Source organism: Myxocyprinus asiaticus, chromosome 21 (genome assembly GCF_019703515.2).
Source record: "Myxocyprinus asiaticus isolate MX2 ecotype Aquarium Trade chromosome 21, UBuf_Myxa_2, whole genome shotgun sequence".
Classification (NCBI taxonomy): Eukaryota; Metazoa; Chordata; class Actinopteri; order Cypriniformes; family Catostomidae; genus Myxocyprinus; species Myxocyprinus asiaticus.
Genome location: NC_059364.1, coordinates 26,557,671 through 26,571,242, shown reverse-complemented (window position 1 = coordinate 26,571,242; position 13,572 = coordinate 26,557,671).

The window sequence follows — 13,572 nt, the reverse complement described above, 5'->3', positions numbered from 1 at the left end:
GGCACCAGTAAATGTAGTGCGCTACGTTCAGGAGCGGGTTTGGTTATTAGCAATAATTAATAATTATCAAAGATAATCATCAATTATTAAAATCAATGGAACATTGGTTTGAATCAATGTTAGTTCTTTTAATCCTTCAAATTCAACAATCATCAAAGATTACTATCAATTATCAAAATCAATAGAATATTAATAAGGATTAATATCACCGGAGCACCACCCTGGAATCAGGGACTAATAACCAGACAGTATAACAGTCCCAATATTAGACTGTTCTCTTAAGTAAATCGACATTCAAAAGGAAACAATGAAGGCTTGAATCCGAGCACTGACATCCCCTGCCAGCATTTGACACAGGTGTATGCAAAACAAATCAAAACACTTCTCTTTGAAATATAACAAAGTTTATTTATGCAGTAATATCAATTAATAATCAATACAATGCAGTCAATAAACTTCCGACTTACATCTACAAACTAAACAGTGACATGATTAGATTTGGTAACCAAAATATGTCTATAACACATGGGAGGAAGGTAGGTGTATGTGTGTGAGTGTGAAAGGGTGTGTGTGTGTGTAAGGAGTGATGCGCACAAAATGGCGGACGTGACTCTCGTGGAGAGTACGTCACGCGAGAGAATATGGCCGCGAATGTGGGCGGAGAGAAGCCGGTTAATGGCGTCTGCCCGTTTACCGCATGTCTCGAATTTATCTACTAGCCAAAAGTGTGTGCGAGAATGTTTGTGAGGGGTCGCGCGCGCGTGTGTGTGTGTGTGTGTGTGTGTGTGTGTGTGTGTGTGTGTGTGTGTGTGTGTGTGTGGTTAGTACGAGAGAGAGAGAGAGAGAATAAAGTGGCGGCACCAATGCAGGTTTCGCGATCGTGGGAGAGAAAGCAGCTGTTAGTTTATCACTCAGAGACGCGGTGAACGGCTCGTAAACCATCCCGCACTCTTTGGTTCTTTAATGGATAAACGCAGTGTGCCGGTCTCACCCGTGATGGTGGAAATACACAACAGTCCAATGTGGTTGGACTACAACACAGCAGATCTCATTCGTGATAACAGAACATTACAGTAATACCTTGAGTATTATTAGCAGCAATGAGTGGACTCGGCAGTCCGTAAACTGTACAAGCAATAACCTTGATCCACAAGAATAACACACTATAATATTCTATCTCTGCCCAGACATAAACCTCTTACTTGAATCGCATGAGGATGCAGGTAGAATGTGTGTTCTTCCATCGTTTAACTCCGACTCGGTTCCTCGAGGCTCAGGTGATGACGAGAGGCCGTTTCCTCGCTCTGTCGGTGGCCGGAACGGCTGCTGATTCTCGGTGGGCTGGCGGAGAAATCAGCGATGTCGACTTGATTGAAGAGAGAAGAGAAAACTTTTTCTGCAGGCAAACGGATGAAGATGCGGATTGCTCAGCGGTCTCCTTCGGATCCGTTAGAGTGTTCGGTAGAAAACAGAGTAATCTCAACTCGTCCAGCAAGATGGAGATTGTATGACCACAGTTTCAAGTCGGATGTTACTTCCTTGTACCACGAGGCTACACCTGAGAGCAGCGATGAGCTACGTCTGCACACGGCGAGCAAAGTTGCTGGAAGCGATGCTCAGATGAATCTCAGAGGGGCATTCTGTTGTGTGCCTCATCCAATAGTAGTTGAGAGTTCGATCCTTTAGTGAGCAAGGCTTCATGGGATTTGTAGTTTGTTTTGGACTCCCTTTGTTTGATTTTGGCACGGTTTTATCATTAAGATTTATGACTTTGTGTGTGGGCCTCAGTCAGGTTTTACGACTGTGTTAGGCCTGCCTTTGTCTTCTATCTGAATACATGAGGCCCAACAGTCAGATTAAAATTAACATGCTCCTCCCAAACCTCTGTTAATTTACTCCATTTCAGTAGTTTGTATGTTAATGTAATCTTGTGTTGAAGCAGTAAACGTATTTGGCTTGCTGTCTGTATACTGGAGGGCTCGGAGCTTGAGACTCGACTCGAGTCCTGAATACCCTCCCCCCCGGACTTTACTTATTTAGATAATGAATTTAGAGAATAGGTGGAGATGGGGTGGAGGTGGGATGTCAGGAGAGTTGTCACAGGAAGCAGGTAGGCAGCGGCTTATATACTCCTGCTCGTGGGCTGTGATTTGTTCAATTAAAATTAACATGCTCCTCCTGAACCTCTGTTAATTTACTCCATTTCAGTAGTTCGTATGTTAATGTAATCTTGTGTTGAAGCAGTAAACATATTTGGCTTGCTGTCTGTATACTGGAGGGCTCGGAGCTCAAGACTCGACTCGAGTCCTGATTACCCCCAAAAACTATGGCAGGAAGTATTTAGGACAGCAAGCCAGCAACAATTCTATTTGGTAAATTGGCTTGGCAGATGCTTCTGAATTGTTTTCCCCCAAAACATTTTTACAGAGGGAGTGCTTTAAGTATTTGTTTGAAGGTGCGTTCTTGTACGATTGCTGGTCGAGAAGGCCAAGCTGCGATTCGAACAAGAGACCACCACTCGTCGTTGAAATGGGTGGGCTCACGGTATGCGAACAGGGAGGGTGAAAATGAGAGTTGGCTCATGCTGCGTTCAAAATGGAGGGCTCACACTGAGATTCAAACGGGAGACTGTTCTAAGAGAGAGAGGTTTAGCTCACGGCATTTGAACAGGTAAGCCCAGTAAGCAGTCAAATGGGGAAGGTGAGAATGAGAGTTGGCTCGCACTGTGTTCGAAAGGGAGGGCTCACACTGCGATTCGAATGGGAGACTGCTCTACAGAGAGAGAGCGCTCGCGACATTCGAACGGGTAAGCCCAGCAAGCAGTCGAACAGGGAGAGTGAGCACTAGTTGGTCGTGCTGCGTTCGAAAGGGAGGGCTCACACTGCGATTCGAATGGGAGACTGCTCCATAGAGAGAGAGAGGGCTCACAGCATTCGAACGGGTAAGCCCAGCAAGCAATCGAATGGGGAAAATGATAACGAGAGTTGATTTGTGCTACGTTCGAAAGGGAGGGCTCACACTGCAATCCGAAAGGGAGACTGCTCTATAGAGAGAGAGCGCTCACTGCATTCTAACGGGTAAGCCCAGCAAGCAGTCAAACGGGAAGAATGAGAATGAGAGTTGGCTCACTTTGTGTTCGAAAGAGAGGGCTCACACTGCGATTCGAAAGGGAGACTGCTCCATAGAGAGAGAGCGCTCACGGCATTCAAACGGGTAAGCCCAGCAAGCAGTCGAACAGGGAAAGTGAGCACTAGTTGGCTCGCATTGTGTTCGTAAGGGAGGGCTCACACTGCGATTCGAAAGGGAGACTGCTCCATAGAGAGAGAGCGTTCATGGTATTCAAACGGGTAAGCCCAGCAAGCAGTCGAACAGGGAAAGTGAGCACTAGTTGGCTCGCGTTTTGTTCGAAAGGGAGGGCTCACACTGCGATTCGAACGGGAGACTGCTCCATAGAGAGAGAGCGCTCACGGCATTCGAATGGGTAAGCCCAGCAAACAATTGAACGGGGAAAATGAGAACAAGAGGAACGGGGCTTGTTTGCAGGGGTAGCCTCACTCAATAGACTATAAATAGATAGGGAAATATGGTGCTTTGAGAAGAGGAGGTGGTGACCACTATCTCCTGTAATGCTAGCTGCAGCTGCTGAGAAGCGAAGACAAAAAGGCTTCAGCGGAAGCATGGTAAAAAAGCTGCTGCGGCAGTAGAGTAAAGTGGGCCTTCTGCGTGAGCGGAGTTTAAAGCACTGCTGCTGCAGTGGATTGAGTATTTGGGGGCATAGTGAAGGAGCTCCGCTGTGTTTCCATTGCTGTAGATGCACTTGTATGAAAGTATGGAACTTAGACATTGAAAGCACCTTTGGAGAAAATATTAACAACTGTGTACACAGAATTGGTATGGGTGGGGCACTGTTGCTGTGGTGTCGAGTAGGGCACAAAAGACTTCATTAGATTTATTAACACTTGTAATGGAAGCAAATGGTTAGTTAGGAATACGTACATTTATTACCTTTATATACGTCTGTAAGGGAAGCAAAAGTTTAGTTATGGAAAACGTGTCAATTATGGTCATATACTGCTTTGAGGGAAGCAAAAGGTTAGTTAAGAATACAAATTTATTACTTTTGTCATTGCGGGACACTGTTGCTGCAGTATTAAGTAGGGCACAAAAGACTTCATTAGAATCATCAACACCTGTAAGGGAAGCAAAGGTTAGTTTGTACTTAGCTGTAGGGGGAGCAAATATTAGTTAGGAATATGTACCTTTATATACGTCTGTAAGGGAAGCAGAAGGTTAGTTATGGAAAATGTGTCAATTACATATATATGCAGCTTTGAGGGAAGCGAAAGGTTAGTTAAGAATACAACTTTATTACGTTTGTCATGGCAGGGCACTGCTGCGGCAGTATAAAAATGCGAAAGGGGTGATGCTGTGGCATAATTGAGAGTATGCGGGCAATGCTGCGGCAGTATCAGGCGTGGGCGGGCACTGCAGCACATTATCTGGTGGGGCACTGTGGCTGCAGTATCAAATAGGGCACATGTAGTTTATCACATTTAGGCACACCTTATTGTGTGTCGGGCTCATTTCGACCATAAGCAAAGGAAATGCCAATGCCACGGTTAACGGGAAAAGCTAAAAGGCTCTTAAGATTACTGCACCACCACTGCACTCGAACAGGAGAGCTCATACTGAGTTTCGGACGGGAGAGCCAATTGAATGAATGACATGAAATCTCACACTGCATTAGAATGGGAGAGCCCACCCTGTGATTCGAATGGGAGAGCCTGCATCGAAAAGACAAAATAATCATATTTGGTGAAACTTTAGAAAAAATGTGCTAGGGAATACAGTACATCTTCATAAACAATGTGAAAAAATTGCATAAAATGATCTGAGAAATAAGAGCTTTGGCTCTGTACTGCATACAGATATGCATGGACTTGCAATCATCATTGAAGGATTCACTTTAGGCCATTCACTCTTTAGGAGTATAATTGTCACCTGTAGTACAATATACTTCTTGCATAGGAAATTATCTAGCAATAGGTGTGAATTATCTAGGAATGCATTGAGTTGCAGCTCTGCACTGCATACAGAAATGCAGGAGATATGTGTTGGGAAATACAGTACATCTTAATAAACAATGTGAAAAAACAGCATAAAATGATCTGAGAAATAAGAGTTTTGGCTCTGTAATGCATGCAGATATGCAGGAGAAATGGACTTGCAATCATTACTGAAGGATACACTTGTGGTCATTCGCTCCTTAGGAGTATGACTGCCCCCTGCTGTACAATATACGTCAATATATGTCAATAATGCTGAGAGGAAGCGAGACACATTGCAGAATGATTATGAATGAGTTGGAACGCGGCGCATGATCCACCTCTTGCGGAGCCGAATTCGGCTCATGTCTGTTCGGACAGAGGCCGTGTATAACTGCAGTGTGCTGTGGAATGGTCAGAGCGAGTGCTACTCGGCAGCGAGCTTGCGTTTAAATGTTTGTGTTGGTTTGAAAAGAATTTGTCATTAGATTATCGGTCGATTGAAGGGAGTTCTGTGTTGCATGATGCCCCTGTGTTCGGAATGAAATAAATCCGAAGGGCACTTTGGAGGGAGAAACAATCGTGATATTCATGTTAGAAGATGAGGAACAATCACTGAATAGAGCACGCCCTCTAAACAAGCTGTGGCGAGGTAATGAGGCTGACAGGCATCACCTGTGTGGCAGAACCTGTTTAAAAATGCTGGGGGTTGAAATGGAGGTTGGATTGAATAGTTAATCTTTGTTCCTTTCGCTTTCAAATAAAATTGAATTCTAATGACATGAAGCCGGAACGGGGCCCATTCATGGAGGCAGCTGGCACTGCTTTCCGGATGGAAAGTTTAGATAAGAGAACATATGAGCAGTCGTAGAGAGCTGTTTCACATTTTTACAGTGCAGGAGCAGCCAGTTTGCGGCAGCAACTTCGCGCTATAAACTGCTTCGTCGAATGGAGCATAGAAAGACAGACAGGGTAAAAAAAATATATATATATAAATATATACACTTAACATGGTAGCCGTCAATACTGCTAAAAAACAAAGAGCTGCTGTGGCAGCTTCTGTTGAATAACGTGACTGTTTGGATGGAAGAGCTGTTCTGGTGGAGCTGAATGCTTTGCAGGGAAGTTGCATCCGATGATCCGTCTGCCTGGGTCTTCATGGGAAATGGGCGGGTCCGAATGCCGGAAAGACTCTCATGTCAGGAGAGTTGTCACAGGAAGCAGGTAAGCAGCGGCTTATATACTCCTGCTCGTGGGCTGTGATTTGTCAGATTAAAATTAACATGCTCCTCCCAAACCTCTGTTAATTAACTCCATTTCATTCGGTCCGCTCTCTCACTGAATCATTTGGAAAAGTTTCTCACACAGTAAAACAGTTTCTGGATATTTACGAATACAGAGTATAAACAGTGCTGGATACAGTGTAAATTTATCTACAATAAACTGAAACAAAAGTCTGTCTTTTTGAGAGGTAACTTTGAGAAACTTCAGCTAGTGCTGTGTCATGTGAACAAGGGGCTGTTCAAACTAAACGTGTTTTTGCATCTGCTCGTGCTGTTTTTCAATAGTTTTCCATAAAAACATTCGCTAGATAAGATGTCTTTTGAAAACTGCGTCACGTTTACCTGTGTTTTTAGCATCTCTCACAGGAGTGCTGCATTTTTAGATGCTGTGTCAAGTTAAAAAGAACTTCAACTGATAAAAACGCATCTCAAGACACCTGCGTTCTGCTCTATTCGTTGTGGTGCGCTTTGCTTTTTTAATGCGAAAACGCGTCTGTCTGAATGGTTACTGGAAGAAATGCTTTAGCCAATAGTTACATGAATGCTACTCATCCTCAAGAAAATAAAACAAATGCTTATCTCAAAGTCACCAGAATTGAATGCTTTGGTGTTGTTTTTTGCACATAAAAAAAAAATCTCCTGGGGGAGCATGCCCCCGGACCCCCCAGATATAAGATTTATTAGGCAGATTTCTGTGCATACCCTCAGATTAAATCCTGCAGGCGCCCCTGACATATACGATTATGTTGACATTTATAAGACAGAACATTATTTGAAAAACTGACTTCTTAGCGGCTCTTCAGCACAAAAATAATTTTGGTGAACTTCCAAACGGTGAACTTTCCTGTGTGAGTCACCTTGCCATTACCAAATTTCAACACATAAAAAAAATATACTGAAATATATGATTGTCAATTCTTCCAGTTTTTGTATAATATTATTTATATTGTATTTACAGTATTTATTGCCCCTGATTAATTTTAGATACATTTCCTGAATATTAATATATTTAAAGATACTACTGTATTCCATGATAATTTATGTATTTCTATGGAAATATAATTTATTATAGTTGACACTTATGTGAGGCAAAAGATGTATCCATCCATCCATCTTCTATAGCCGCTTGTCCTATGTAGGGTCACGGGTAGTGCTAGAGCCTATCCCAGCTGTCTTGGGTGAAGGCAGGGAAACACCCTGGACAGGAGGCCAGTCCATCACAGGGCAAACACACAAAAACATACACATTCTCACTCTCACCTACAGGCAATTTAGAGTTTCAAATTCACTTGACCTGCATGTTTTTGAACTGTGGGGGAAACTGGAGACCCTGGAGGAAACCCACACGAACATGCAAACTTCACAAAGAAAGGCCGTGTGTGAGCCAGGTCTCAAAACGTGGACCTTTTTTTTTTTTTTTTTTTTTGTGAGGCGACAGTGCTACCCACTGAACCACCATGCCACCCGCAAAGGATGTAGGCCTATGTTTGTCTTGTAACAAGATAAAACATTGTTTACAAATTTAAAGGTTGCTTCCTTGATCAGTATAGGTAAACGTCATATTATGCGACTACACATTACTTTACCAAGAGCTTACAACCTACCAGATAAATCTTAAAACTTAAAATTATGTACAGAGTTAGTTACTGTACAAACTAACAAGTAGTCTCAAGACAACTTTTTAAAGGTCTCGGTCTCGTCTTAGAATCGACTGCGTTTTTACTCAGTCTTGTCTCGGTCTCAGACAAAGAGGACTCTGGATTTTATTTCAAGACCAGTCAAGACTACAACTGCAGGGATATCACTAAATTGCCTGTGCATTGTCTGATTTATTTGTTAACATCATTACTGTGACTGGATGTCAAACTTCCTGCTTCAAATGCAAGCAATAACTTGACTCATTTCTAATTTGAAATTTTTGTTACTGTTAACGGCTGTCACCCCTCCCCACCACCCTTCACACGCACTCCAAGAAAGTGAATGCGGGAGACGGGAAAGAAACTGTGGCTGTCTAAGAGATGTCAGACAAATATTCTGTAATACAATTTGGCTACCTAAACCAGTGTTTCTCAACCACTGTGCCCACTATTGTGCCGTGAAAGATTGTCAGGTGTGCCATGGAAAATTATCAAATTCCTCCAAATAAATAAATCCCTTTTTTTCCAGTATTTTAGTGAAGGCATATATAGAGCCGGTAGAAGAGTTTTAAAGTTGCCAATTCAATATATTTTCCATTACAAAGTATTTTATGCAACCAGTTTAAATATTTTGTCCATCATAACATTATTGTTCTAACAAACTCTAGTCCGCTGTCAAACACAACTCCTCACATGCCCACAAAATGATGCTTCATCATCACACTTGTAGTAAAAACATTCAGTCAGTGAACTGAATGAATGAATAGAATACAACAGGTGTATTGTTTTACTCAAAGACTAAAAGCTGTTTATTTGTACACAGCATAGAGTTACAGAACCAAAAAATAATATGAGAAACTGTTACATACGATTACTAAAAGTAAATTCTCCTGTTTTAAACAAGTCCAAAAACACCGTGATACAGTGTGTAGATTCTGAGGTACTGTAATCTTCACGAAGCATGTTTGACATCTGAACTGGTGAAAGGAGGCCAGGCAGCTGCTCTCATGTCCTAGTGTCTGCAGCATCCAACCTCTGTCAGTGCAACTTATGTGTTTTTTTTCTCTCTATCAACAACGCAATTTTGACCCGGTGCGACTTATAGTCAGGTGTGACTTTATTTCCGGAAAATACAGTAAATAAATAAATAAATAAAAAATAAAAAATGTATTTGCCGTGCCGTTGCAAGAATTAATTTGTAAGAACAAATCTACAAATTAGAAAAGACACAAATTTGTTGGTTTTTCATGATCCAATTAGAACTCTTGGTACCTGTGACTTCATTATACAGCATACCTATGTTACTTGCATTATTTGCATAGCCAAATTTCAAACATTTATGAGTTCACGCTACTAAGACAGACAGAAAACATGGACAAATTCTTGAAAAGGAAAACTATAGACAATGGTTATGTGGGATAGTGGTGTGCCATTATTTTTTTATCGTAAAAAGTGTGCCGTGGCAGAAAAAAGGTTGGGGAAACACTGACCTAAACCACAAAGAGTTCATCTGCAAAAAAGTTTCCAAAAGAAAAGACACAGCAGTATGTAAATTCTGCAATGCAATGCTTACCGAGACGGCTGGGACCACATCACACTTTTATCAACACTTAGAAAGGAAGCATAAAGAAAAATAAGCTAAGTGTAAGTGATGCTGGCAAAGCTAGCTAGCTAATGTTAGCAATCTGCCTCTTGCTGCATTCCATTCAACTCGGAAAGTCAGATTTTAAAACTTCCTACTGGGAAAAGTGCAATGGATTGCCACTTGAAGTCGTAATTACAACTTGGAAAGTCATGCGTAAATTTTAAACTCTGATTTCACCGAGATGCAGGTGCGGCATTTTATCGGCACCCAGGAAGATGTACAAAATAAGTGATAAACATTCACTTTTATTAAATAATATCGATCAATTTGTCAAAAGTCCTACATTACATGATATTAAAGCTTGTTTAACAAACGTTTGCAGAGTAGGAGGTATTCAAAACATTGTAAATGATACTCTATTTCGATAATCGTACACCTGTAGCACAAATGCTAGCGTCTCAGATTGTTTATGAATTGTGTTGCCAGGAGACATCTCTAGTGACATTCAAACACCTGCTAAGCTAACGGGAGCTTTGCAGTTTTGTTTCCTTAAACGTCATCTTCCGAGCATCTGGCAAAAGAATGCATTTATGGTTTGAGATCGGAGATATCAAGTGGAATATCCCACATCCAATTTGAATGGAACACAGCATCTGTAACTAAACTCATCTTCACCCCTCACCCAAAGAGATTTAGCGAGTATTAGCTATACATATTAGCTACCTATGTATGTACTGTTTTTTAGAGTGCTAGTTTCAGTTGCTTGCCAGCTATTTGCCACCTAGCTAGGTGTGCAAGCTACCTAATTTAGTTAACGCACAGTATATTGAGGGATGTAGCTAATTCAGTTAACTTTGTGAGAGATTGAGGGGACAGGGCATATAGTGACAAGACCCCTGCTCCCTCCCACCGCGAGGCCCCACCCACAGGTATGTTAAACGCGATCGTTCCCTTAGTGCCTCTCGCCCAGAGCTTGACACGTGGCTAGTGCTTTCCAACCCGTCGCGGTGGTTGGCCAAGACCATCCGACTCGGCTACGCAATTCAGTTCGGTGAGGGGCGAGAATGCCGCCACCTTGCGTGCGGAGATCACGACCCTTCTGCGCAAGTGTGCGATAGAGCCTGTCCCTCCAGCCGAGATGAAGAAAGGGTTTTACAGCCCTTACTTCATCGTACCGAAGAAAGGTGGTGGGTTGCGGCCAATCTTGGACCTGCGAGTTCTGAACCGGGCCTTGCACAGACTCCCGTTCAAGTTGCTGACGCCAAAGCACATTTTGGCGTGTGTCCAGCATCAAGATTGGTTTGTGGCGGTAGACCTGAAGGATGCATACTTTCACGTCTCGGTTCTGCCTTGACTCAGACCCTTCCTATGGTTTGCTTTCGACGGCCGGGCGTATCAGTACAAGGTCCTCCCCTTCGGCCTGTCCCTGTCCCCACACATCTTCACGAAAGTCGCAGAGGCAGCTCAACTAACTCGACGACTGGCTGATTCTAGCTCACTCTCGAGAGTTGCTGTGTGCACACAGGGACCTCGTGCTCAGGCACCTCAGCCGGCTAGGGCTTCGGGTCAACTGGGAAAAGAACAAGCTCTCCCCGGTTCAGAGCATCTCTTTTCTCGGCATGGAGTTAGACTCAGTCTCGATGATATTACGCCTCACGAGCGAGCGTGTGCGGTCGGTGTGAACTGCCTGAAGTCGTTCAAGCAGGGAACAGCAGTTCCATTGAAACACTTTCAGAGGCTCCTGGGGCATATGGCATCCTCGGCACCGGTCACGCCACTAGGGTTGATGCATATGAGACCGCTTTAGCACTGGTTTCAGACTCGTGTCCCGAGATGGGCATGGCACCGCAGCACACATCGCGTGGCCATCACGCCAATCTGCCACCACTTGTTCAGCCCTTGGACAGACCTTGCATTTCTATGGGCAGGAGTTCCCCTACAACAAGTGTCCAGGTGCATCATCATTACGACAGATGCCTCCAAGCGAGGCTGGGGCACCGTGTGCAACGGGCACGCAGCCGCTGACTCCTGTACAGGACCGCGACTGTGTTGGCACATTAACTGCCTCGAGTTGCTGGCAGTATTGCTTGCCCTGAGGAGGCTTTTGCCATTGATCCAAGGCAAGCATGTGTTGGTCCGGACAGATAACACAGCGACAGTAGCATATATAAATTGCCAAGGCAGCTTACGCTCATGTCGCATGTCGCAACTTGCCCGCTGTCTCCTCCTATGGAATCAGCGGTGACTGAGGTCGCTGCGGGACACTCACATCCCGGGCAACCTCAACACCACGGCAGACGTGCTGTTGTGGCAGGTAACGCTCAGGGGAGAGTGGGGACTCCACCCCCAGGTGGTCCAGCTGATTTGGAGTCAGTTCGGCAAAGCACAAATATACCTATTTGCCTCCCGAGAAACCTCCCACTGCCCGCTCTGGTATTCTCCGAAGGGGGCACCCCTCAGCCCAGACACGCTGGCACACAGCTGGCCCCAGGGGCTGTGCAAGTATGTGTTCCCCTCAGTGAGCCTACTTGCACAGACCCTGTGCAAGGCCAGGGAGGACGAGGAGCAGGTCACCCTTGTGGCCCCGTATTGGCCCACCCAGACTTGGTTCTCAGACCTCACGCTCCTCACGACAGCCCCTCCCTGGCGAATCCCCCTGAGGAAGGACCTTCTTTCTCACGGATGGGGCACCATCTGGCATCCGCGCCCAGACCTCTGGAACCTCCACGTCTGGCCCTTGGACGGGACGCGGAAGACCTAAGTGGCCTACCACCAGCAGTGGTAGACACGATCACTCAGGCCAGAGCTCCCTCCATGAGGCAGCTTTATACCCTGAAGTGGCGTCGGTTCGCGAATTGGTGTTCTTCCCGAGCTGAAGACCCTCAGAGATGCACAGTCGGGTCAGTGCTTTCCTTCCTGCAGGAGAGGCTGGAGGAACGGCTGTCCCCCTCCATCTTGAAGGTGTATGTGGCTGCCATAGTGGCACACCACAATACAGTGGATGGTAAGTCCTTAGGGAAGCACGACCTGATCATCAGGTTCCTGAGAGGTGCCCGGAGGCTGAATCCTCCTAGTCCACACCTGTTCCCCTCATGGGATCTCTCCATGGTCCTCCTGGGCCTTCGCGGAGCCCCCTTTTGAGCCGCTAGAGTCAGTCGAGTTGAAAGCCCTCTCCTTGAAGAGGCTCTCCTGATTGCGCTCACCTCCATCAAGAGGGTCGGGAACCTGCAAGCGTTCTCTTTCAGCGATACCTGCCTGGAGTTCGGTCCGGGTGACTCTCACATCATCCTGAGACCCCGGCCAGGCTATGTGCCCAAGGTTCCCACAACCCCCTTCAGGGATCAGGCGGTGAACCTGCAAGCGCTGCCCCAGGAGGAGGCAGACCCAGCCCTGTCGTTGCTGTGTCCGTTGCGAACTTTGCGCATCTACTTGGATCGCATGCAGAGCTTTAGACGCTCTGAGCAGCTCTTTGTCTGCTTTGGTGGACAGCGGAAAGGGAACGCTGTCTCCAAACAGAGGCTTGCCCACTGGATTGTGGATGCCATCTCTATGGCATACCAGGCCCAGGCCGTGCCCGCCCCTTCAGGAATACGAGCACACTCCACAAGGAGTCTGGCATCCTCGTGGGCACTGGCCATGGCACCTCTCTAGCAGACATCTACAGGGCAGCGGGCTGGGCGACACCCAATACCTTTGCAAGATTTTACAATCTCCGGGTTGAGCCGGTTTCGTCCCGTGTTCTGTCAGGTACGAACAGGTAAGTTCGGGAATACGGACAGCTGGCCGGGTGTATCGCTTGTGTATAACGCCTTTCCCCTGCAAAGAAGTGAAGATGTGCGCTTCTTTTCCCATGCGAGTTCACGAACCCGTGAACCCTGGATGTCCTTCCTCCCTAGCCCTGTGGCTCACGAATTCAGCGGAGGAATTCACAGCCGGAACCAGTACGTGTGCTAATATGCCCTTACTGAGGTAGGTGCTCCACAGGTGCCGGTTACTCCGGTAACCCCCTGTGATGTATTTTC